Source organism: Mustela erminea, chromosome 10 (assembly GCF_009829155.1).
Source record: "Mustela erminea isolate mMusErm1 chromosome 10, mMusErm1.Pri, whole genome shotgun sequence".
NCBI classification, from domain to species: Eukaryota; Metazoa; Chordata; class Mammalia; order Carnivora; family Mustelidae; genus Mustela; species Mustela erminea.
Genome location: NC_045623.1, coordinates 92,571,385 through 92,594,130, shown reverse-complemented (window position 1 = coordinate 92,594,130; position 22,746 = coordinate 92,571,385). Strand labels below are relative to the sequence as shown.

Genomic DNA, 22,746 nt, shown 5'->3' with positions numbered 1-22,746 from the left:
GAGCATGAGGACAGCTGGGAAAAGAAAAGGAACTGGCAAAGGAGACCAGAGGGGAGGGACAGGGAAAGTAGGAGAAAAAGTAAGCAGTTGGTCTCCTGGGAGTCAGTGAGCATGTGTGCTGGAGGAGGGCATAATAATCCAGGGGTGCTGCTGATGTAGTAGGTAAGACAAGGCCTGAGAATTGGCTGTTGGTTTTCTCTAGTGACCCAGACGAGTGGTGCTGGAGGGTGACAGGCATGAAGGCCCCCGAGCGGGCTGAGGGAGGGCGGGAGGACAACTCATAGAAACAACTCTTTTTTTTTTTTTAAAGATTTTTATTTATTTATTTGACAGAGAGAGATCACAAGTAGGCAGAGAGGCAGGCAGAGAGAGAGAGAGAGGGAGGGAAGCAGGCTCCCTGCCGAGCAGAGAGCCCGATGTGGGACTCGATCTCAGGACCCTGAGATCATGACCTGAGCCGAAGGCAGCGGCTTAACCCACTGAGCCACCCAGGCGCCCCGAAACAACTCTTAAGAGAAGTTCTGCCAAAGGGGACAAAGATGGGAGAAGCAAGTGTTTCTGGTGATTGGGAAGACCCACTAGAGAGAATTGATGTGAGAGGGGGGAGGCTTGTAGCAACATCCTTGAATAAGTGGGAGGGCTTAGATTTGTATGGCAGTGTGCCTGGGGTGTGGTAGTAAGCTGAGGCTGAATCTCTGGGCATAGATGTTACTGGGTGGTAGGTGTGGGATGGAGATCTGTGAAAGTTCTCTTCTGATTTTCACAGTCAAGTGGGAGAGAGGATGGAGGAAGAGGTGTTAGGGATTAGAGGAGGAGGGTGAGGCCACGTGGGAGAGTCCACCAGGTATGGGGGACACTACCGAAGGGCAGGAGCCTCACGATGGAGCACCCACAGGTGAAGAAACAGGTTGGAGAGGTAAAGGGCTGTGTTCAAGATCACATAGCTGGTAATGGCAGAGCCAAGCCTAACCCAAATTGCCTGGTTTCCTGGCTTGGTACTTGATCGATCCACATGGAAATAATCTCTTTTCCAAGATAGGATTCTCTTGGCTCTTCCCTAGTAGCATCTCAACCTGTGAAACTGTTCTGATAATAGAGAGAGAGAGAGAGAGAGAGAGAGAGCTGCCCTTTGAGCAGTTTTTTCTCATTTCTGCTCTTAGTCTCTAATTCTGTCTTGGTTGTCTCTAGTCCTGCTCTTTATCTTTGTCCTCTGGATCAGTGATGATCAAAATTAAGAGTGCATCAGAGTCTCCCATAAGATTTGTAAAACCTACACTGCTGGGACCTCACCCTGAGTCTGATTCAGTACATCTGGGTGATGTCTGAGAATTTGCCTCTTTTTAAAGATTTTTTAAATTTATTTGAGAGGGGAGAGAGAGCGAGCACACGAGCAGTGGGGAGGGAGAAGCAGACTCCCCACTGAGCGGGGAGCCTGACGTGGGGCTCAAACCCGGGACCCTGAGATCATAACCCAAGCCGAAGGCAGACGCCCAACCAACTGAGCCATCCAGGCGCCTCTGAGAATTTGCATTTCTAACAAATTCCCAAGTGATGCTGAAGCTACTGATTCAAGAGCCATTCTTTGAGAACCACAAGCTGGATGGTGTGCTTCTCCGTAGGGTTTAAGTTTGTAAGCCTGGAAGGCATCTGTCCTCTGTTGTGTGTTAGGAATACCTCCCACTGGCCATGCGCACAGCAGGGGTCGAACCTAAGCGGCCTAGCTCCAGAGGCCATGTTCTCAAGCACCGCCCGTCACTACCACCCCCTGCAGCTTCCGGCTTGTAGTCTGGGATTGAGAGAGCATTGGAATGACGTCCTCACCTTGTGATTCAGTGTTAATTAGCAGTATGTCCGTGTGCCATCTGAAATCCTGTATGCCACCGCAGAGCCCACCCCACACTTGCAGATACAGCAGATCAGAAGACTGATGTGTGGTGGGCCAGAGGTTTGCTTAGGCCATTCTGTGAACTCAGGATGCAAGACAAAGGAAGCTGTTACTTGGCATGTCTGGAGCGGAGAGATGTGTTGCAGGCATGACAGGAAGGCTTCGGGAAGACAGCTGTAATGAGGGGGACATGGGCTCTGGGCCCACAGAGATCTGGCTCTTAATAATCTAATCTTGGTGGGTTTCTTAATTTCCCTGAATTCAGTTTCTTCTTTGTCTGGTAAATGGGGATGATTATTTCTATCTGACTTGGTTACTATGAGGGATAAAAATAATATAAGAAGTTATTATGCCATGGGGTGCCTGGGAGGCTCAGTCACTTAAGCATCTGCCTTCAGCTCAGATCATGATCCTGGGGTCCTGGGTTCCAGCCCCATCAGACTCCCTGCTCAGCAGGAAGTTTGCTTCTCCCTCTCCCTCTGCTGCTCGCTCTGCTTGTGCGCTCACTCTCTCTCTCTGTCCAACAAATAAGTAAATCTTTTTTTAAAAAAGTTATTATGGCATGAATGGTCATTATATGTTATCTCTGTGTTTAGAATCTCATGCTGGCAGCATTGTACAGGGTGCATCGAAACTGGGCAGAAGCAGGGGCTCCCGGGTGGCTCAGTCGGTTAGGTGTCTGACTTCAGCTCAGGTCATGTTCCTGGGTTCTCCATCTCCCTCTGCCGTTCCCGCTGCTTGTGCTTTTTTGCTCTCTCTCTGTCAAATAAATAAAATCTTAAAAAACAAAAAGAGAGTGGGCAGAAGCAGAGTATTTTGTCACACTGCTGATGGAAGATGATGAAGCCTGAACTGCAGTTGGAGCGGGGATGGTAAGTGGGGACAGCTGAGTGATACTTGGTGTCAGCAAATTTTATTCACAGTTACTGCTGTTTACAAGTAACCCTGAAAGTCCATAGCAAATTCTAATTTGTAATTTTGCTGAGATCTCCTACGGGGTGTTTTTCATTAAAGTTATTTGCTGGTGAGGGTGATGGAGGTGAACAGAAAATGCTGCGGTCTCAGGAAAATGGTTTCTTTTTCTTTTTTTTTTTTTTTTTAAGATTTTATTTATTTATTTGACAGACAGCAATCACAAGTAGGCAGAGAGGCAGGCGGGGGGAGGCAGGCTCCCTGCTGAGCAGAGAGCCCGACGTGGGGCTCGATCCCGGGACCCAGAGATCATGACCTGAGCCGAAGGCAGAGGCTTTAACCCACTGAGCCACCCAGGTGCCCCAGCAAACTGGTTTCTGACACAGAAACCAATTGGTGATGAAGAGCTCAGAAGAGCTGGGTTGCGATGTGGCTCAGCCTCTGTGTAGGCAGCGCTGTGTACCCTGCAGCAAAGAGGGAAAGCCATTTGTTTTCAATATCTTCATCCAGTGTAGGGGTGCCTAGGTGGCTCAGTTGTTAAGCAGCTGCCTTTGGCTCAGGTCATGATCCCAGGGTCCTGGGATCAAGCTCTGCATGGGGCTCCCTGCTCTGCAGGAAGCCTACCTCTCCCTCTCCCACTCCCTCTGCTTGTGTTCCCGCTCTCACTATGTCTCTCACTGTCAAATAAATTAACAAAATCTTCAAAAAATTTTTTAATCCAGTGTAAAAATCACACATCTGAGGAGATGGAACAGGTCAAGTGAAAGTTGGAGAGTTTCCTAGCTTTACAAAGCACCGTAGCCCTGGATTTACATGATCAGCAGTTATCTGATGGTCCTTTTTCCCAGTACACTTTATTTCATGTTTTGGAGGCAGTTACGTAGAAGTATACATTTGGAGAATTCTCAAAAGTCTTCTATCCCTCCAGAATATCAGGAGTTCTCTATAGATATGATAGGCTTTGGTCTGTAATTTTTAAGGCTATATTTTTCTCATGTTATCAAAGTGGAAACAACAAATGAAGTCATCGAGTGTAGTTCTGAAAAGCAGTTACAGGCCAGGGAGCTTAGCTTGAGACACATTAACCTAGTACCCTGGTCCAGTCTTTCAAAGCATTTGCCACTGATTAGAGAATATTTGGAAGACGAGTCAGTTTGAGGGTTTATATTTTAAGAGAGAAGTTGACATATTAGAGTAAGATCCAAGGAGGGTCTCCAGGTAAAAAGTATAAAAGGTGTCTAGACCATCTGAAATCTTAAATATGCCTCATTCATCTAAACTAGAGACACATAATTGTACAGACTGGTGGCTTCTGCCAAGACTGACTCCTACTGGGCTGTAATAGCAGTTAGAACTAAGATAAAGTGACCTTAAATTCAGACCTGCCATGTACTGTTGAACTTGAGCTTATGCATTGACCTCTTTGAGCTTCAGTTTCCTTGTCCAAAAAAGTGGAGAAAATACTGTTGCACAAGATCATTGAGAACTAAATAAGACCATTCCTGTATAGTGTCTGCCATATAGTAGGTCCCCAACAAGTATCAGCAACTTTTTTTTTAAGGTAAACATTTTTTAAAAGATTTTATATGTGCATGTGTGTATGTATGTATGTATTTGAGAGAACAGGCACACACGAATAAAGGGGAGGGGTAGAGGGGAGAGGGAGAAGCAGACTCCCTGCTGAGCAGGGAACCTTATGCAAGGCTCCATCCCAGAACCCCCAGATCATGACCTGAGCCAAAGGCAGACAGTTAACAGACTGAGCCACCCAGGCGCCCTGCATCAGCAACTTCTAAACAGCCTTTGTTTAGAACCAAATTCAATCAAATAGAACGGAGCAGATATCATCAGTCTCGTTACTCGTCTCACAAATGTTTGTCAAAGGCTGCTATGTTTCAGGCACTGTTTAATCTCTGGGTGTACATACTCTTGTGGAGCTTACATTTAGTAAACAAATGTATAACATCAAACAACCATGAAGTGGTATGAAATGTAACTCAGTAGAGAATGACGGAAGGTGTTCGGAAGTTAGGGGAGTTACATTCCAGCGGAAGAAGGACGAGAAGGAGGCAGCCTTGTGAATCTCCAAGGGCAACGCTAATTCTCGATTGGGTAACTAACAGAGATCTTGACATGAGAAAGGACTTGGCTGCTTTGAGAAACAGCAAGAAGGCCAGTATGCTAAGCACAGCAAGAGAGTGAGAGAAAGGAAGGAAAAAGACTATGGTTGAAAAGACTTCAGAGGACACTGGGGTGACTCAGTCAGTTAAGCGTCTGCCTTCAGCTCAGGTCATGATGCCGGGATCCTGGGATTGAGCACTATGGCAGGCTCCCTGCTCAGCAGGGAACCTACTTCTCCCTCTGCCTCTGCCTGCCGCGCTCCTTCTGTTTGTGCTGCCTGTTAAGTAAATAAATAAAATCTTAAAAAAAAAAAAAAAGTAAAAAGAAAAGACAAGACTTTGGATTTGTTGTGTGGCGGAAGGGTGGCAGAGGGTGGGTCTGGAAAGGGGATTGAAGAAGTCTGATGTAGGTTCCCCTGCTGTGGCGTTTCATCAGCTACCTTTTTTCTTTAACTTTTTATTATTGTTTTAAGTTTATTTATTTTAGCAAGCTCTTCCCCCTAGGGGGACCTTGAACTCACAGCCCAAAACCAAGAGCTGTGTGCTCCTTTATCTGAGTCTGCCAGGCACCCCTTTAACTTTTTATTTTGGAATAATTTTAGACTTACAGAGTTGCAAAAAGTAGAAGTCATACACATACAAATAAGTTCGACAGAAATGAGGAGGATGTATCAATGTTAGAATCCTGATGTGATGTAATACTATAATTTTGCAAACCATTTCCACTGGGGAAAGCTAGGCAATGTGTGTGAGTCTGCAATTAACTCCATAGAATTTTCAATTAAAAAATAGTAGAGGGATGCCTGGGTGGCTCAGTGGGTTAAGCTTCTGCGTTCTGCTCAGGTCATGATCTCAGGGTCCTGGGATCGAGCCCCGCATCGGGCTCTCTGCTCAGCAAGGAGCCTGCTTGCCCCACTCTCTCTGCCTGCCTCTCTGCCCACTTATGATCTTTCTCTCTGTCAAATTAAAAAAAAAAAAAAAAGTAGCAGTGCTACTGGGTGATTGAGTTGGTTAAGCCTCTGACTCTAGATTTCGGCTCAGGTCAGGATCTCAGGGTCTCTAGATTGAGCCAATCGTCATGCATGTTTTTCCAAGATTAGCAGTGAGGACCGCAAACTCTGAGGGCAGAGGATGGATTGGAGACCCTTCAGCGAGTGTGAGGGACTTCAGCTTGGTAATGGTGCAGCTGTGGTGAGTAGGGAAGGATTCTAGATGTTTCATTCTGCATCTACCTGAAGATGATTGACAGGATTTGTTGATGAATCAGATTGGATAAAGGGACCCTGGAGAGAGGATGACCTCAAGATTGGCACCTAGGTTCTTGGTTTAAACAGTTGGGTGACTGCCGAGCCGGTTCCCAGTGAAGGCCTACAAAAGGAGCAGGTGTAAAGAGAGAAATCAAGAGTTTGGTTTTAGACACATTATATTTGAGATGTCTATATGAAGATGTCAGGTAAGCAGTTACAAGTGGAGGAAGTTAGTATAAAGTTGGGAGTTACCAGAATACAAAATGAATTCATTTATGCATTGTGCATAGCAAAGCGCTTCTCACACCATTAGCAGGCTTGCAAATTTCCTAGCGCTTATGAAAACATGGATCCCGGACCTCCCAAGGATTCTGATTCAGTAGATTTGCGGTGGGGTTGAGAATCTGCATTTCACAGGTGATGGTCTTCCAAACATACTCTGAGTAGAACTTGCTGTCCTTTCCCCCTGTGTATTCAGTTTTTCCTTCCTGTCTCTCAAAAAAGCAAAATACCATGCATTGTAGGACAGATGACTGAAAGTCATATGCCTCAGTAATGATCATTTCTGAGCTGGGTCTCATTTACTTGATCTTGCCTAAAATCACAACATGAATGAAGGGCAGAGTCGGAATTTGAACCCAGATCTTTTGAATGCTTTTCATTATACCCCACTGCCGTATGCAGCCTTTGTAACCTGAGACAACTCCTCCAGCTCTCTATCTGCTTCCTGCCAGGCTCGAAAGAGAGAACCTATGAGGGAGTGCCACGCAAAGTCCAGCATGGCGCATCCTTGAGGTGTACTTGTCATCGTTTCAGATGTGTTCAGTGTTTGTCAGCGTGCCTAACGTTTTTGACCGGAGAATAGTAAGGACCAGTTCACCTCTTAATTGTGGGCTCAGCCTCCGTGGAGAGAACGCATGGTGTATAATGGGCTCCTCTGTGCCAGAATATGTTCCTTTGGTCTCTGTTTTAGAAGCTGCCTCATGGTGATCAAAACCATAAAGGCTTTCAAATAGGGCTTATCATGCCGGCCAGCTGAGCACACATGATGTGTGTAGTGACTCTTAGAAAAGGAGATAAGGGAGAACCAGCATTGACAGCACCTCCTTTGTTCCAGGCTGTTTACATATTTGAGATAATCTTTAAAATTGCACTATGAATTGTATAATATTCCCATTTTACAGATGACGAAAGACAGGCTCAGAGTCACTACCAGGAAGCGGGGGAGCCTGAATTCTAAGCTCATTCCTCTGACTCAAAAAACAGCTTTCACATTATGCCCTGTTGCCTCAAGAAGAAAAGAGAGGCAAAGATACTTGAACTCCCTTTTATATGATTCCTTCTAAAAGCTTTAAGACCAGAGGGAGGGTGAGCCCCACAAAAAGGCATGGAAACTTTAAAAAAAAAAAAAAAAAAAAAAAAACTGGAACAAAACGGACCCCCTTGTGGGCACCGTCTTTGGTGTGGCGCCCTCTGGGACAGAAAACCTGTCAGGGACCTCTGCCCCTTATCTTCTGTTTCCATCTGCTTCAGGCTTCCCCTGCCCCCAAATCAGCTAAGTTGCCTTTTGTTCATTCACTGAACAAACACTGATTGAAGCACCGGCTCATGCTGGTCCCAGAAGACAGACATGGTTCCTCCCCTCATGGGGCTAAAGGCTGTGGCGGAGGAAGGGAGCCAGGAGAGTAGAAGAACAGATAAAAAGCAACCTATATTAATCATAGAATTACCATTTGATCCAGCAATTCCACTTCCACATATAGATACAGAAAAATTGAAAGCAAGGGAACGGAACTCTTCACGCCCATGTTCGTGGCAGCACTATCCACAATCGTTAACAGGTGGTAGCAGCCCAAGTACCCATCGACGGATGAGTATATAAACACATGTCGCACATCCACAGCGACAGAACAGTATTCAGCCTTAAGAGCGAGCGAGAAAATAAGATAAAGCAAAATTCTGACACGTTACAAGTTGGAGGAACGTTGAAGGCATTGTGCCATGTGAAATAAGCTGGGGACAAAAGGACAAGTACTGTATGATTCCACGTATATGAGGTCCCTAGTCAGATTCACAGAGACAGTGGGACAGTGGTCCCCAGGAACTGAGGGGAGGGGACAATGGAGACTTACTGTCTCATGGGTGTTGAGTTTCAGTTTGGGATGGTGGAAAAGTCCTGGAGATGGCTAGAGGTGCTGGTCCCTTGACCATGAATGTACTTAATGCCACTGAACTGGACCCTTAAAAATGGCGAAAATGGTTAATTTTATGTTGTGTCTATTTTGCCAGGAGAAAAGTAAAAAAAAAAACAGTAAAAATAAAAAGTAATACATTTGGGACCCTGTCTTGAAAAAAATGAAAAGTTACAAAAATAGATTCATCTTCTGTTAACCACAAAAAGTCACCCAGATGGTCATATGATGGTCATCATGGTTAGGGCCAGAGAGGGCTCCCTGGACCTGGAAGAGAAGATAGCAGGTAAAGCTGCTCTAGTTAGTGGGGTAGGGGAAACAGAAGGGCTTCCTCAAGAGAATGGTATTTAAACTAAGCCCTAAAAGAGATTGGTGGTAGAGGGGTGGGTATGTGTGGAGGACACAACCTTGCAGACAGAAGGAACAGCAAGGGAAGGCCAGGCAGGAGCAGGGAAGGCCCTTGGTGCAGTTGGGGACTCCCAAGGTCTGTGCAGAGGAGCACAGGAGGAGGCAGAGTGGGGAGGGCACATTGGGTTTGCAGGGCCTTGCAAAGCATTTTAGGTTCCTCCCAGGAGCAGGTGAAGTCTCCTGAAAAGTTTGAGCATGGGGTTTCTATTTCTAATTTGCAAGCCCACGACTCAGTTGAGATTAAGCAGGAGGGGAAGTAAATTATGTTATCAAGGGATTCCTTCGTATCGGCCAGCTGCTTGACCTACCATTCAGCTGTCACTAAGCGTAACACGTGGCACAGAGGAGGTACTCAGTAATGATCTGAATGGTTGGCTTTACAGATGAGGCTTGGGGAGGCAAAGCCATTTGACCCATGACAGTGCTGTGTGTGAGCTCTTGGGCTCTGTGCGTTACAGGGTCTTTCCCTGGATCCCCTTTAGGAGCTGTGTACCTCCCTACAGGGTGAGAAAGCCAAGTAGTCCAGAAATTGTGCCAACTCAGAGCCCATACCTTTTCCAGAACATACTCTAAGTGCCAAAACGCCACCTTTCCATGCTCAAATAGCCTCAGCCCTCTTCCAGAGTCTCTTCTGTGTGTCTTTCCTCCCCAAAACGCTAATTTGTGTCCCCCCGGGCCCAAGGGGTACCAAAGGGGCAGTTGTTTGGGGGAGTGTGACTTTGGTTTTGTGGCTGAAATGGCCCCACAGGTGAGCCTGAGGCCCTCATGCAGGGCAGAGCCTCAGGCAATGTACTAGTCTCCTAGTGTTACTGTAAAAAAGTATCACAGAGGTAACCACACTTCTGGGGGTCAGAAGTCTGAAGTGGGGCTCAGTGGGCTGCCATCCAGGTGCTGGCAGAGCTCTGCCCCTTCCCGGAGGCTCTATAGAAGAGTCCATATACTTGCCTTTTCCAGTGATTTCTTTTGCCTCAGCTCTCTCCCTTGTTAGGATCCTTGTGATGGCATTGGGCCGACCCAGATAACCCAGGATCATCTCCCTATCTCCAGGTTGGGTGATTAGCAATCTTAATTCCTCTTTGCTGTGTGAAATAACAGATTCATAGTCCTCAGGGCTTTGGCTGTGGATACCTTGGGCAAAGGGCACGTTATCCTGCCTACCACGGGTGGGAAGAGAAGTGGCTAGGTTAGGGACTAATTTTCTTTGCGCCATCATAATCCCAACAACTCTGAGAAGTCCAGATTTAAACCTAGCCTTCCAGGTCGTTATGAAGGTAAATTTTATTAAAGTAGGAGAATAGAATAGAAGCTATATGTAATGGTTTGTTAGTTTATAATTTTTAGCTCTTCGGACATACGGAATATGGGCCTCCATTTGTACTCCTGCCACCAGCCCTGCATAAGTAGGGGAGCCCTAACCCAAAGTCACATAATAAGTGTATGAGTTAGAACACAGACTTCACCACGCAAGAAGGAAGGCAACAGGTTGCTACCACTGCTCTACTCTGTTGTTGTTGTTTTAGCAATTCGTTTATTTGAGAAAGAGAGCACAAGCAAGGGCAGTGGGAGAGGGAGAAGCAGACTCCCCACTGAGCAGGGAGCTCTCAATTCCAGGACCCTGGAATCATGATCCGAGCCAAAGGCAGATGCTTAACCGACTGAGCCACCCAGGTGCGCCTGTTTTTCTCAGTTGTAATACTGTATTTCTCTCCCTGCCTCCCTGGTGGTCACAGGGCTGCCTGTTTTTGAAACTCCCATCCCGAATTCGGCTTCACGAAGCTTCTGAGGCTGCAGTTCTCCTCTAATTCATTTCCATTCTGCTCATCCCTTGCTCATACCATTTATTGCCCCCCTGGGAGTACCTTTCCTACAGACCCAAGAGTTGGCACCTCCATGGGGGATGGGGAGATGGTTTAGTCACTCTCCCTGTCCCCAAGGAGCTCTCAGGATAGTGAGGGCACCAGACAGCGAAATGGACAGCGATGACAGTAGGTACAGTGGCAAGTGTGATGATCATCAGGGCAGATCCAGGGCTGGGGTTAGGTCAAGCCTTTTCAGAGGAAGTGGTTCTCAAGCTGAGTCTTAAGTAGGCCAGGAGGCTGAGGGGTGGAATTTGGGTTGAGACAATGGCATGTTCATAGGCTGCAGAAGTGCAAGTTTCAGGTCATGATCACAGAACAGAGTGAGAGGTAAGAGGAGGCAGAAATAAGGCTCAGAATACTAAGAGCTGGATTGCCCTTGATAAACCATAGGCCTAAGTGTTACTCTTCGCTTAGCGTCTGTGCCAGCAGATTCTCTGGTACATGGCAGGTGCTTAATAAATATTTGCTGAGGGCTGCCTGGGTGGCTCAGTCAGTTAAGTGTCTGCTTTTGGCTCAGGTCATGATCCCAGAGTCTGATCGAGTCCCACATGGGGCTCCTTGCTCAGGGGGGGAGTCTGCTTCTCCCTCTGCCTGCCACTCCCTCTCTGTCTGTGCTCTCTGACAAATAAATAAATAAAATCTTCTTTATATATATTTTATTTATTTATTTGAGAGAGTGAGTGAGAGCGCACAAGCAGGGGGAGCAGCAGAGGGGGAGGGAGAAGCAGGCTCCCCACCAACCAGGGAGCCAGATATGGGGCTCAGTCCCCGGACCCTGGGATCATGACCTGAGCTAAAGGCAGACGCTTAACCGACTGAGCCATCCAGATGCCCCATAAATAAAATCTTAAAAAAAAAAAATACATATGTGCTGAAAGATTGAATGACACGGAGTCCCTGAAAACCATGGGAAGGAAGCTGTGATCTATACCATGGATCCCGGTGGTTCTCAACCCTGGCTGCACGTTAGAATCACCTGGGAGGAGGTTTTACAAAACTAAAAATCTGGACCCACCCCAAATCAGTTTAGTCTGAGTCTCAGCATATGGGGACTTGGTTCCTTGGGGTCATCTGAAAAACTCCCTAGGTGATTCTAATGTGTAGCCGGGACCGAGAATCAGGACTGCAGGCCATAGGGAAGGGTTTTACCCAAAACCAGATTTGTATGTTAGAATTGCTCTGAAATGACAGCTCTGTGGGAAATGAATGGGGCTAGGGGCCAAGGTGGTGGTTGTTGAGAGGTTATTTTGGTGATCCAGGTGAGAGAGGATAAGAGCCTCAACTCAAGGAGATGGGAGAAGCAAGTGGATTTGGAGAGAGTCTAGGAAGATAGAGTCAGCAGGATCTGGTGGCTGGGGGTGGGGGGTTGGGTAAGAATCTAGGACAGGCCACTGACATCAGGCTTGGGCAATTTAGGTGAATAATGTTAAGTGTGATTTAACATTGAGTGACTGTTAAGCTCTAGGCTTTTCCTAATCTCTTTCCTCTTGCCTCAGGCCTTGAGTATAGCTCCAGCCACTTCCTTTTCTTCTTCACCATGGTCACTACCCATCCTGTCCACTTGAGGCGAGGGGATGACACTTCTTCCACAAAATCCTGCTCACAGGGAGCAATCCCTAGCTCCTCTCCTCCATGCCATCCCTAAGACACACTCTGGGCCTCTTTTCTTTAAAAAATTAATAAGGGGGAAGCAAGGGAGAAGTTTTCCCCCTATTGTCATCTAAGCAAACCTCATGCAAGAACATTTGGAAAATACTGGGGAAAAAAGTCTAATCCGTTCAGATTTATGTAATCCAGTCGCCGCCCTTGTTCTGGTGTGTTTCCTGCACCCCTCCCCCGTTTCACTACACATAGATGATTCTGTTTTGCTCCTTTTATAGTTGTAATCATACTGGTGAAACTGAACTGATTACAAAAATGACAAGGCAGCCGTAGGGAGGCAGCTTGAGTGTGGTGCAGAGAAAGCAACGGAGAGCTATACCCGGTGGAGACAGGAGCGTGGGAAGCAGGCTCTCATACGTTGTTGGTGGGAATGAATGTACGTCGATAGCCTTTCTGGGGGGAAACTTGACAACGTCTACCAAAATCTTATATAGGCATGACCTTGACCCCATAATTCTGCTTGGAATTATCCTACAGAAATAAATGTTCAAGTGTACACAAATTCAGGTGAGCAGGGTGTTTACTATATCATTTAATAAAATAAGAAGAAACGGGAGACAACCTAAGTGCTCATAAGGAGCTAAGTTAAATAATTCACCGTATTTCCACTGAGATGGACCGATGCCGATATGGAAAGTGCTCCGTGGTGTGTTACGGCAGACAGCCCGCTGCAGGTTGGTATGCGGTGTCCCCTTTTAGTAGTAAAGGCAAACACAAAGTGTTTCTGTCTTGAAAGGCAGGCACTGACCTGTGAGCAGTGGTGATCCCGAAGACTGAACTGGTGAGACTTGGGAGGCAGGGACGTGATCCCCCGAAGCTCCAGAAACCTGCTCATGTAGCCCTGAGATTCGGGCTCTACAGGGAGGCCTTGTGGCTCAGCCCCATTCTTCTTACTAGCTCTGTGACCTTTGACAAGTCATTGCCTTTCTGTGGCTTCATTTTCTCTTAAGTCAAATAAAGATCATGATTGTCCCCATCTTACGGAGTTGAAGTGAGAATTAAATGATGTAATTCTTGCACAGCTCCTAACAGGGTTTAAACCCTAAATCAGATTCCTGAGTTTGCATCCCAGCTTTGCAATTCATTGAGCAATTTTTTCACTTCTCTGAGCCTTGGTTTCCTGCAAAGCTGTAAGGATTTGGGATAGTAGTAAGTAAATATCTCGCTGAAGAAGTTGTCTCTGGCTCCAATTCCTGGCCCCGTTGCAGAATTGGTAATCCCAGTCTCTGGATTCTGTCCCCGAGAGTGGATCCCATTAAATCTCCAGTCAAGGGGGAGCACAATTCAGTGCTTTCAGAGCTCAAAGTAACTGAAGTGGGCCCAGCAGCCCCAGTGCCAGAGGCTGAGGGACTAGTGGGGATGCGGTGAGAAGGCAGACTTCTGCCGCTACTCAGCTCCGGCACATACCTGGTGGAGACTGGCCCAAGACCTGCCAGATTTTACCATTTTTGGAGAGAAGTTGTGAAATTCTCTGATTTTTCCTCTTGGCAAATGTTGATGTTGTAAACTCAGTGAGGGCAAACAAAATATGGCGGCCAGTTGTACATAGCCCTGGAGCTTCCTGTTTGCCGTCTCCACTCTAGCTTTCCTGTGTTGAGGCTGGCAAAATAGTGACCGAGTGCCTGCTCTCCCCGTGCTCCTTCGGTGCCTGCTCACGTTCACCGTCCCGTCCCGTCACCTCAGGTCTGCCAGCCTACCATTCCCATCAGGTACTGACTCCGCTGGGCTCGAAATAGCATTTCATTGTGGCTTTAATTTGCATTTCCTGGATTACTGCTACGATCGATCATCTTTTTTATGTATCTGTAGGTGTTTCTTCTTCCTCAGTAGAATTTTTGTTTTGAGTCCTTGGCTTGTCTTCTAGCTGCTGATAGATTCAGAGCTTCCCTCATGGAATTTTTCTTTTGAATAACATCACACCTGCTAGACGGGACTCCTTGTGTAGGTTGGGGTCTGTTTGTCCATCTTAGGACACCCAGCACCAAACACAGTCACTGCGCAGAGTAGGGACTCACTAAAGAGTTGAATGAATCAAGTGCCATTTCTTTTTGTTTGTTTGTTTGTTTTTTAAGATTTTATTTATTTGTCAGGGAGAGAGTGAAAGAGCACAGGCAGGAGCGGCAGAGGGAGAAGCAGGCTCCCTGCTGAGCAAGAAGCCTGATGCGGGGCTTGATCCTAGGACCCTGGGATCATGACCTGAGCCAAAGGCAGCTGCCTAATGGACTAACCCACCCAGGCGCCCTCAAGGGCTATTTCAAGAGCATGATATTTCTTTCTTTATTTTGCTGTTCTTGACACAAGTATTATTGATTTAGCTATCAACTTATTCGACAAGTATAACTCCCCTGCTTTGAGGAGAAAACAGACTGAGAAAGACTTATCTGTGTCTTGCCCGTTAAGACCAGAAAGTAAAAAGAGGAACTGACGGCTGCTAAGGGAGCTGTGATTCTTTTAGTGATTAGGGAAGTATCTTTTGAAAGGAGTATTGGCACTTGAGAGAGGACAAGATTGGATCTCTGATAATCATTAGCATAGAAACTATCCTAACAGGAGCCTGAGGATAATAAGGCTGAGAGGTGAGTGCTCCCTCAGGAGTTGGTGTTTCCCATTAACACCCGGAATTGAATGTGCCCCTTTCCCCACCACACAGAGGGTTCTCCCTCCTTCATCGCTCAGGCAGAGTGAAGCCTTGTCTGTGGTGAAGTAGAAAAGACATTGTTTTCACAGCCAGAGACCTGGGTTCCATTGCCAGTGGTTTCTGTTAACTCACCAAGCCTCAGTTTCTTTTTCTGTAAAATGGGGACAGTAATAACCTGACTCATGAGGCTGTCCTTTGAATGAGAAAACAAAACAACAACAACAAAAGAGAAAGCATATAAAGCATTCACTTATGTTAATAATACTATGTCTCGGGGCGCCTGGGTGGCTCAGTGGGTTTAAAGCCTCTGCCTTCAGCTCAGGTCATGATCTTGGGGTCCTGGGATCGAGCCTCGCATTGGGCTCTCTGCTCACTGGGGAGCCTGCTTCCACTTCTCTCTGCCTGCCTCTCTGCCTACTTGTGATCTCTGTCCAATAAATAAATAAATAAATCTTTAAAAAAATAATAATAATACTATGTCTCCCGTTTGATTTTTCCTGGTGTTGTTACCGTAACTAGTATTCCCTCATTCCAGGTCAGCGGGACCTCTTACCTGGCAGGGAGGAATCTAGGCCCATGGGTGACTCTGAATCAGCCAACCTGTCTTAGGCATCTCTGTTCCCCTGAGTGGTCTTCCAATATTTGATTTGCTGATCAAGCCTGGTCTCTGTGGTGGCAGTTTCTCTGATTCTTGGTTACATACATAACAACTTCTCTAGAGAGTACGTTCCTTGAGGGCTGCAGGGCGGTCACGCTGGTTTGAACACAGTGGTTCTGTATGGCTGGAGGTCATGCTGGTTTGAACATGGTGGTTCTGTGTTCTGTGTGGCTGGTTTTGCACCTGTGCTCAGATGACCTGTTTTCTGTTTTTAAGGTAGAAGAATAGGCCCTCTCACAATACCACTGGAAGTAGCCGTGGATGTGTTTATCAATTTCAGGGTGTCTTGGTCAAGATTGAAGCAAAGGGGAAGTACCCCGTGAGCACTGCCTTTTCCCTTGGCTCTCCTTCATTTACCCTCCACGCAAGCCATGCTTCCGTTTCCTCCACTACTGCAGATTCTGTCAGAACCCCAGTGCCTTTATACCTGCTGTTGTCTCTCCGGGAGTGTTCTTCCACTCATTCTCCCCCTGGCAAATTCCTTCCATCTCCTCCTTCAAGAGCTAGATTAAATGGTCCCTCTCTGAAGCCTCCTTTGGCCCTCCAGTGCAGTTAGCCCTCTCTTCCTGGTCCATATTCATTCATTCCCTTACTCAGTTAACTACAGCTTAGTCGAGGGTCTGTTGTGTGCTAGGGAGAGGCTATTGGACTCAACTAAAAAACAAACAAACAAAAACAAAAATCCCAGTTCTTGCCCCAAAGAAGTTCACAGGCTAGCAGGAGAGACTGATGCAAACATGGGGACAGAGAAGCTGACCGTGTTAGGGAAAGACTGACGAGGAGCACCACAGCAGCCTTGGGGGACCGACGGCAGGGAGGTTTCCTGAAGGTGGCGGCCTGAGTCTTAAGAGTGTGTGGGTGTGCAAGTGGAGGGACTGGCTCGGGCAGAGGCACAGAGAAAAGAAATAGTGTAGAGTCCCGCATCGGGCTCCCTGCTCAGTGGGGAGTCTGCTTCTCCCTCTCCCTCCCCCTGCTCATCCTCTCTCTCTCAAATAAATAAATAAAAGCTTTAAAAAGAAAAAAAAAGGAAACTTTATGTCAAGATGGAAAAAAAGTATAAATCATTTGACAGAAAAAGAAGCTCTGAAAACAAAACTCTTGCTAGATCGTTTTGCCTGCCGTGCTCTGCCTAAAAGTTGTCCCCCGCCAAGAGAGGTCTCTACTGTCGTTAGAGAAGTTTGCCGCTGGAAAGTCTGAGAGAGTGGACATCATTTAAGAGCCCAAGAAAGACCATGGCAGGGATTTTGAGGAGAGGATGGAATCAAGAAACATTTGGGAATGAAAATCACTGTGTTTAATGAGATGTGGTAGGAGAGAAAAGGGGAATCAAGAATGGCTTTCAGGGGCACCTGGGTGGCTCAGTGGGGTAAAGCCTCTGCCTTCGGCTCAGGTCATGATCTCAGGGTCCTGGGATCGAGCCCCGCATCAGCCTCTCTGCTCAGCGGGGAGCCTGCTTCCCTTCCTCTCTCTCTGCCTGCCTCTCTGCCTGCTTGTGATCTCTGTCTGTCAAATAAATAAATAACATATATTTTTTTAATGGCTTTGAAATGTCTAGCCTGGAAGACTGAAGGTAGATGGTGGTTCCAGCTGTAGATGTGGTGAAACGCAAATTTAGAAGGGGGTGGGTGGATAAGGTCACTTCTGTACATCTTGTAGTTGAGATACCCAACAAACAGCAGGGTGAGGTTTTGGAACAGAGCTATTGGGTACAGACAGTCCTGGAAGCTGACAGTGTAAGCCCTCTGGTAGAGTAGCTAGGGTGGCTGTGCTTTGCTACAAATCCTCCCAGTCTGAGAACAGGTCTCTGCCCTCCCCTGCAGAGGAGTGTTGGAGTTTCCAGGGGGCAATGGTGCTCTTAAGTCATCTCTGCCTCAAGAGCTCTTAGGAGGAGAAGGGCGAGGATGGGAGGTTTAAGGCAATGGCAATTTCCACCTTGAATCTGCTGAGTCATAGGGCCATGCAGGGGGACATCCAGGAGGAAATGCCCATCCCAACAAATTCAGAACTCCATCCGGGCACTCTAAAGTTTGAGACTAAACCTATAGATTTGAGAGTGACCAGCCTATAGAGAGTGGTAGAAACCATGAGAGAGGTTGAGAACACCCAGACTATAGTATGAAAAAAGTAGCAGGCCCAGTACTACACCCAGAGGAACTACATCATTTAAGGGACAAGTGGTGGGAAAGGAGACCATTAAGGAGACAGAGAAGGAACAGAAGCAGGAGAGAGAAGTGTCATGGGAGCCCATAGCGTGGCGTTTCCCAGAGAAGAGAAATCCCTGATGTCAGCTGTATGTAGCAGAGAGGTCTGCTACCAGAAAAACAGCTTGCAACTGGGATTTTACTGGTGACCTTAGAAAAGTTGTTTCCAGTAGAGTGGTGAGAATAGAAACCAGCATTCATACAGCATTGAGGAGAGGAACAAGCCTGGACAAATGTAGACTGTATTTTAGGGGAGGTATAATGTACCTTTCTTACTTATTCATTCAATATTTATTGACTGCTGTGTGCCAGGCACTATTCTAGGTGGTAATGAGTAAAGCAGTGAACACAAGTCCCTGCTTTTATGGAACTTATATTCTAAGGGTAGAGAAAGAGAGACACTATATACAAGTATACCAGGTAGATGTAAGTTTTTTGAAAATAGTGACAGATGTGTGTGTGCATCTGTGCATGTGCTATTTTATATAGGGTGATTAGATAAGGTTTCTGATTGAGGGGCGCTTTTTTTTTTCCCCTAAAGATTTTATTTATTTATTTGGCAGAGAGAGAGAGAGAGACCACAAGCAGGGGGAACAGCAGGCAAAGGGAGAGGGAGAAGCAGATTCCTTGCTGAACAGGGAGCCTGATGTGGGGCTCGATCTTGATCTCAGGACCCAGGGATCATGACCTAAGCCAAAGGCAGATACTTAACCAACTGAGCCAACCCGGTGCCCCAATCGAGTGACTTTATTTATTTTTTTGAGTGACTTTTTAAAAAAATATATATTTTGTTTATTTATTTGACAAACAGAGATCACAAGTAGGCAGAGAGGCAGGCAGGGGGGCAGGAAGCAGGCTCCCCGCTGAGCAGGGAGCCCGATGGGGGGCTCCATCCCAGGACTCCAGGACCATGACCCAAGCCAAAAGCAGAGGCCTTTACCCACTGAGCCACCCAAGTGCCCCTTGAGTGACTTTTAAAAGGGATTGAGGAGTTTGTTTTAAAGGACAATATCCGATTAATTGTAGTCCTTAACTCTTGGCACATTGTCTACAGTGTTAAAATACTTAATTTATAGGTCTTAACACTCTCCTACCTTGAATCCTCGAAAGGTTACAGTAAAATACAAATTCCTTGTATTTTACTTGTACATAATTCCTTGTACATGGCCTCTAAGACCTTCCTAATCTGCCTTCCTCATCAAAATGCATCTCCTCCTTCCCATTCCACTCCAGCATACTTACCAAATCTAAATTCATTGATTGAATGAATGGCGGATTGAATGAATGAAGTGTGTCAGTTGGATGGTGTCTTCCCAGGTGGCTTCTCTCGCGACGGGCCGTGAGGTCAAAGAGCTTGAGCCTTGTTGCAGGACAAACATGGCTTTGACGCCTGACAGTGCGGCTTACACGTTCTGTGACCTTTTGTAGGTCTAAATCCATAGTTTTCTCATCTGTGAAATGGAGAGTGCATGAGATCTGTTGTAGGAATAAGGATAAAGTTAATAGTTCATGCAAATTGTTTAGCATAATACCTGGCATTTTGCAAGTGCCAAGAATTTGGATTTTTATCATCATCATCGTTGCCGTCGCTTTGATCAGCTCTCCTCAGTTAACTGATAAGGAACCAGGGGCAGGGAGTGAGTCAGGGATGGAGGAGAGGTGACCAGCATTAGGTATTCAGACACGTAGGCAGGCCAGGGTAGGCTTTGGAGCTAAGCAGAGCCCATGTGGGGTGTGTCATTTACCACGTTCGAGCTAGTTGCTCAGCTTCTTGGAGCCTTGCCTTCTCCCTCCTGAAGAAGCCTCACAAGATTGCTGGCGGGTGGCGGGTGTAAGAGTAACACAGAGCTGGGCCCACCCACCTAGAAGGCGAGGAGCAGATCTCCCAGCCCCACCCTGCCGTGGCGGCGTGGCGCTGCCTTCTTAATCTCTACTTAACCCAGTGGGTTTTATTTATTTATAATTTAATCAATCCAGACTTAATCCAGTCAGTGTTCCTCCTTCCTCACCGCCTGCCCTCCTCCCCTTTCTCTCTGTAGTGTCCGGCCCTGGCAGTTCCAGGCCCACTGCCTTTGGTGTACATATTTTTGAACAACTTCCTTCCAAGGGCATTTTCAGCAAAGACTGCAACCACATTCTGAGTTCCGGGGGCTGAGGGCACAGGCGCACTTACATTTCCTAAGCACCAGTGTCCTCTTCTGTGAAAAGTATTGTGAGGATTGATAAAGATGACATTATTGGTCGATAGTTCTCTGCCAGGTATGTTCATACACAATCTCAATCTACTAGACGGTGGTGCTGGGAGGTGAAGCTTGCATGCCGCTCTGTCAGTATTTACTGAGTGCCTACTGTGCTCTAAGTACTGTTTCAGCCACAGCAATGCCTCATGGAATTTACACAATGGGAAGAGATTATAAACACATGAAGCCCTAAATTAGGTAATTTCAAATTGCGATAAATGCTCTAACAAAAATCAAGAGCTAAGAAGAGGCATTTAGGCTACTACCTAGATACAGTTTATATAAATTCATACTGTATAAAAATATCAAAGTATATACATGTTACTTTAAATTTTTTAGGGTAGTTTCTTTTCCTGGGAAATACAGAGTCTCCGCGGACTGCTCTCCAAGGCCATTACAGAATGCTGCTCAGCCCTCGTAGACAGAGGGCCTCAGAGAGTTTCTGGGCCTGGTATTCTTACATTGTTAGTGGAGGGTTTAATCCACCTTCAAGGCAGTCTGTGAGAGGTGTGGATTTCCAATCTTAGACCATTTCCTGGAGGGGGCTCTCCACTTGCATTGCTGTATTTGAGGAAGGCAGATCCAGCCTGTGAAACCAAGAAAGATGCCATCCCGAAGTACATAACCAACTGAGCATGTTCGAAGGATGTGGAACAAAGATGAGTGTAGTCAATTCAGAAAAAAATGAGCCATTGGGGAAGAAAACAGTGGCTACAGCTGTGCAGAATGAAACTGCCCAGATGGAGGGTTTTATATTCTCCTTTACGGCAGAATGCAATATTCTCTTAACCAAAGCAATGAATTTCCCCCAATAATTGCTCCTTTAAAAAAGGGGGGGAACCCTACTGTATACCAGTTGCTTAACATAACACATTAATAAACTTCACACGAAATATATAAAGTAGGAGGAAACAGTCTCTGCCAATGTAGGGAACCTGACCGGGAGCCACTGTTAGCACTTCTAGAGTTGGGAACTGGGGCTCAGGTTGTCACCGAGCGTCACCCCTCCATCCTTTACACTCACCATCCAGCCAACCTCAGATGCTGCTTCCCTAGTAAGATAGAGTGGCAGGACCCAGAACAGGAGAGGTGCAAGGGCGAGCCCTCCATCCATCAGTCGTCTTCCCTCAACACACGGTTCAGCCCATGGAACCTCCCCTAACCATTCCATGAAAGGCAAGGACTCCTCTCTGCTGTTGAGGACAGGATATTTGGGTGTTTTTGTTTGTGTATTTGTTTTTCAGTGTTTTAAATGACTCCAGTACCAGTCAGCCCGAAATTGCTCTTTTCCAAAATTAAAATACCTTTAAGTTATTTTCATGATGGGGCACCTGGCTGGCTCAGTTGGTAGAGCATATGACTCTGGATATTGGGGTTGTAAGTTCAAGCCCCACGTTGAGTGTACAGATGACTTAAAAATAATAAAATCTTTAAAAAAATATATTTTCATTATAAAAGCAGACCCTACTTGTTGCAAAAACTCAAAGTGTGCCTAGCAGAAGATTCCCATCTTTCTCCCACAGTATAACCTTAAATTGCCTTCTGGGCAGAATAAGATGGGTCTTTTAATTCCTCTCACGGGGGATCTATAGTATAGGTAAGAGAGCTAGGGAGTACCCCAAAAGTTTTCAGATAATAATCTGGGCTGGTCTTAGTTTAATCATAATTAGTTCAGTTTTCAACAAACCTTCATGGAATGTCACCTGTGTGTTGGGTGTTGCTGATCTAAGATGGACAAAATAGCCTCTGACTTTAGGGAACTCATTTTGGTTTTTTTTTTTTTTTTTTTTAAGATTGATTTATTTATTTGACAGAGATTACAAGTAGGCAGAGAGGCAGGCAGAGAGAGAGGAGGAAGCAAGCTCCCTGCTGAGTGGAGAGCTCGATGTGGGGCTCGATCCCAGGACCCTGGGATCAGAACCCAAGCTGAAGGCAGAGGCTTTAACCCACTGAGCCACCCAGGCGCCCCTCATTCTGGTGTTCAACACCCTGTATAAACCAAGGATTGCAATGGTAATCCCTAGTGAACATATGCAGAATACCATTTTTAGGACAGGTTCAAAACTTTCTCTTTAATCAGAATGACACATAATTTACTAACCAGAGAAGTATTGATATATTCAAGCGCAAGAGTTCTTTACTTTGCAGGTAAGCCTGGCCTGGGCTGACACAGACGGGGCAGAGGAGTGGGGTGCACCCTCCCCAGTCATCCCTAGCAGCATGCGTTGTTTCTTTTCAGTCTGGTTGTTGAGATCTCCCTAGGTAACATGCGCAAAATGTTCCATGTGCTCCGAGTATATGCCAGGTCGGTTAGTCAGCAATTCTGCTTCAAGAATCGGCCTGGGTTTTTTTTTTGTATTTTTTTTTTTCGTTACACCAATTGTACATTTTCAAAATGGAAGGAATTTAAAATATAAAAGCATTTGCTGTGGAGAAGAGGGAGACTCGAGGACCAGGACCAGAATCCAAGTCTCCTCACACCGAATTTGATGTCTTTTCTGTTACACCCCACGATTGAGTCTTAGGGCATCAAGTGGGTGGTCATTAATCTTGTATGGACTTTTTATCCAGTATTGATTATATCATCTCTGTTGTGCTGTGCAGCAGATTTAATACCGAACAGGTTGGTCACTGCACTTGAGAAACAGAAGGATCAGTTGATTCTGAAAGGGGTCAGTTGCAGAGGGAGGGATGCCAGGCTGAGGGGTGGGAGCACAGCTGGGA

At 46.3% G+C, this 22,746-nt stretch overlaps 1 long non-coding RNA gene across 1 annotated transcript in view; it reads right to left on the bottom strand.

The window, feature by feature from the left end:
* Nucleotides 1-5,907: 5,907 nt before the first annotated feature.
* Nucleotides 5,908-22,746, bottom strand: part of LOC116568088 — a 43,720-nt gene continuing 26,881 nt past the window's right edge. Inside the window, exons 3-4 of the long non-coding RNA XR_004276500.1 lie at nt 19,025-19,233; nt 5,908-6,285 (exon numbers count right to left, since the gene is read on the bottom strand). This is a non-coding gene — a long non-coding RNA (uncharacterized LOC116568088). The remainder of the gene's footprint in view (nt 6,286-19,024; nt 19,234-22,746) is intronic.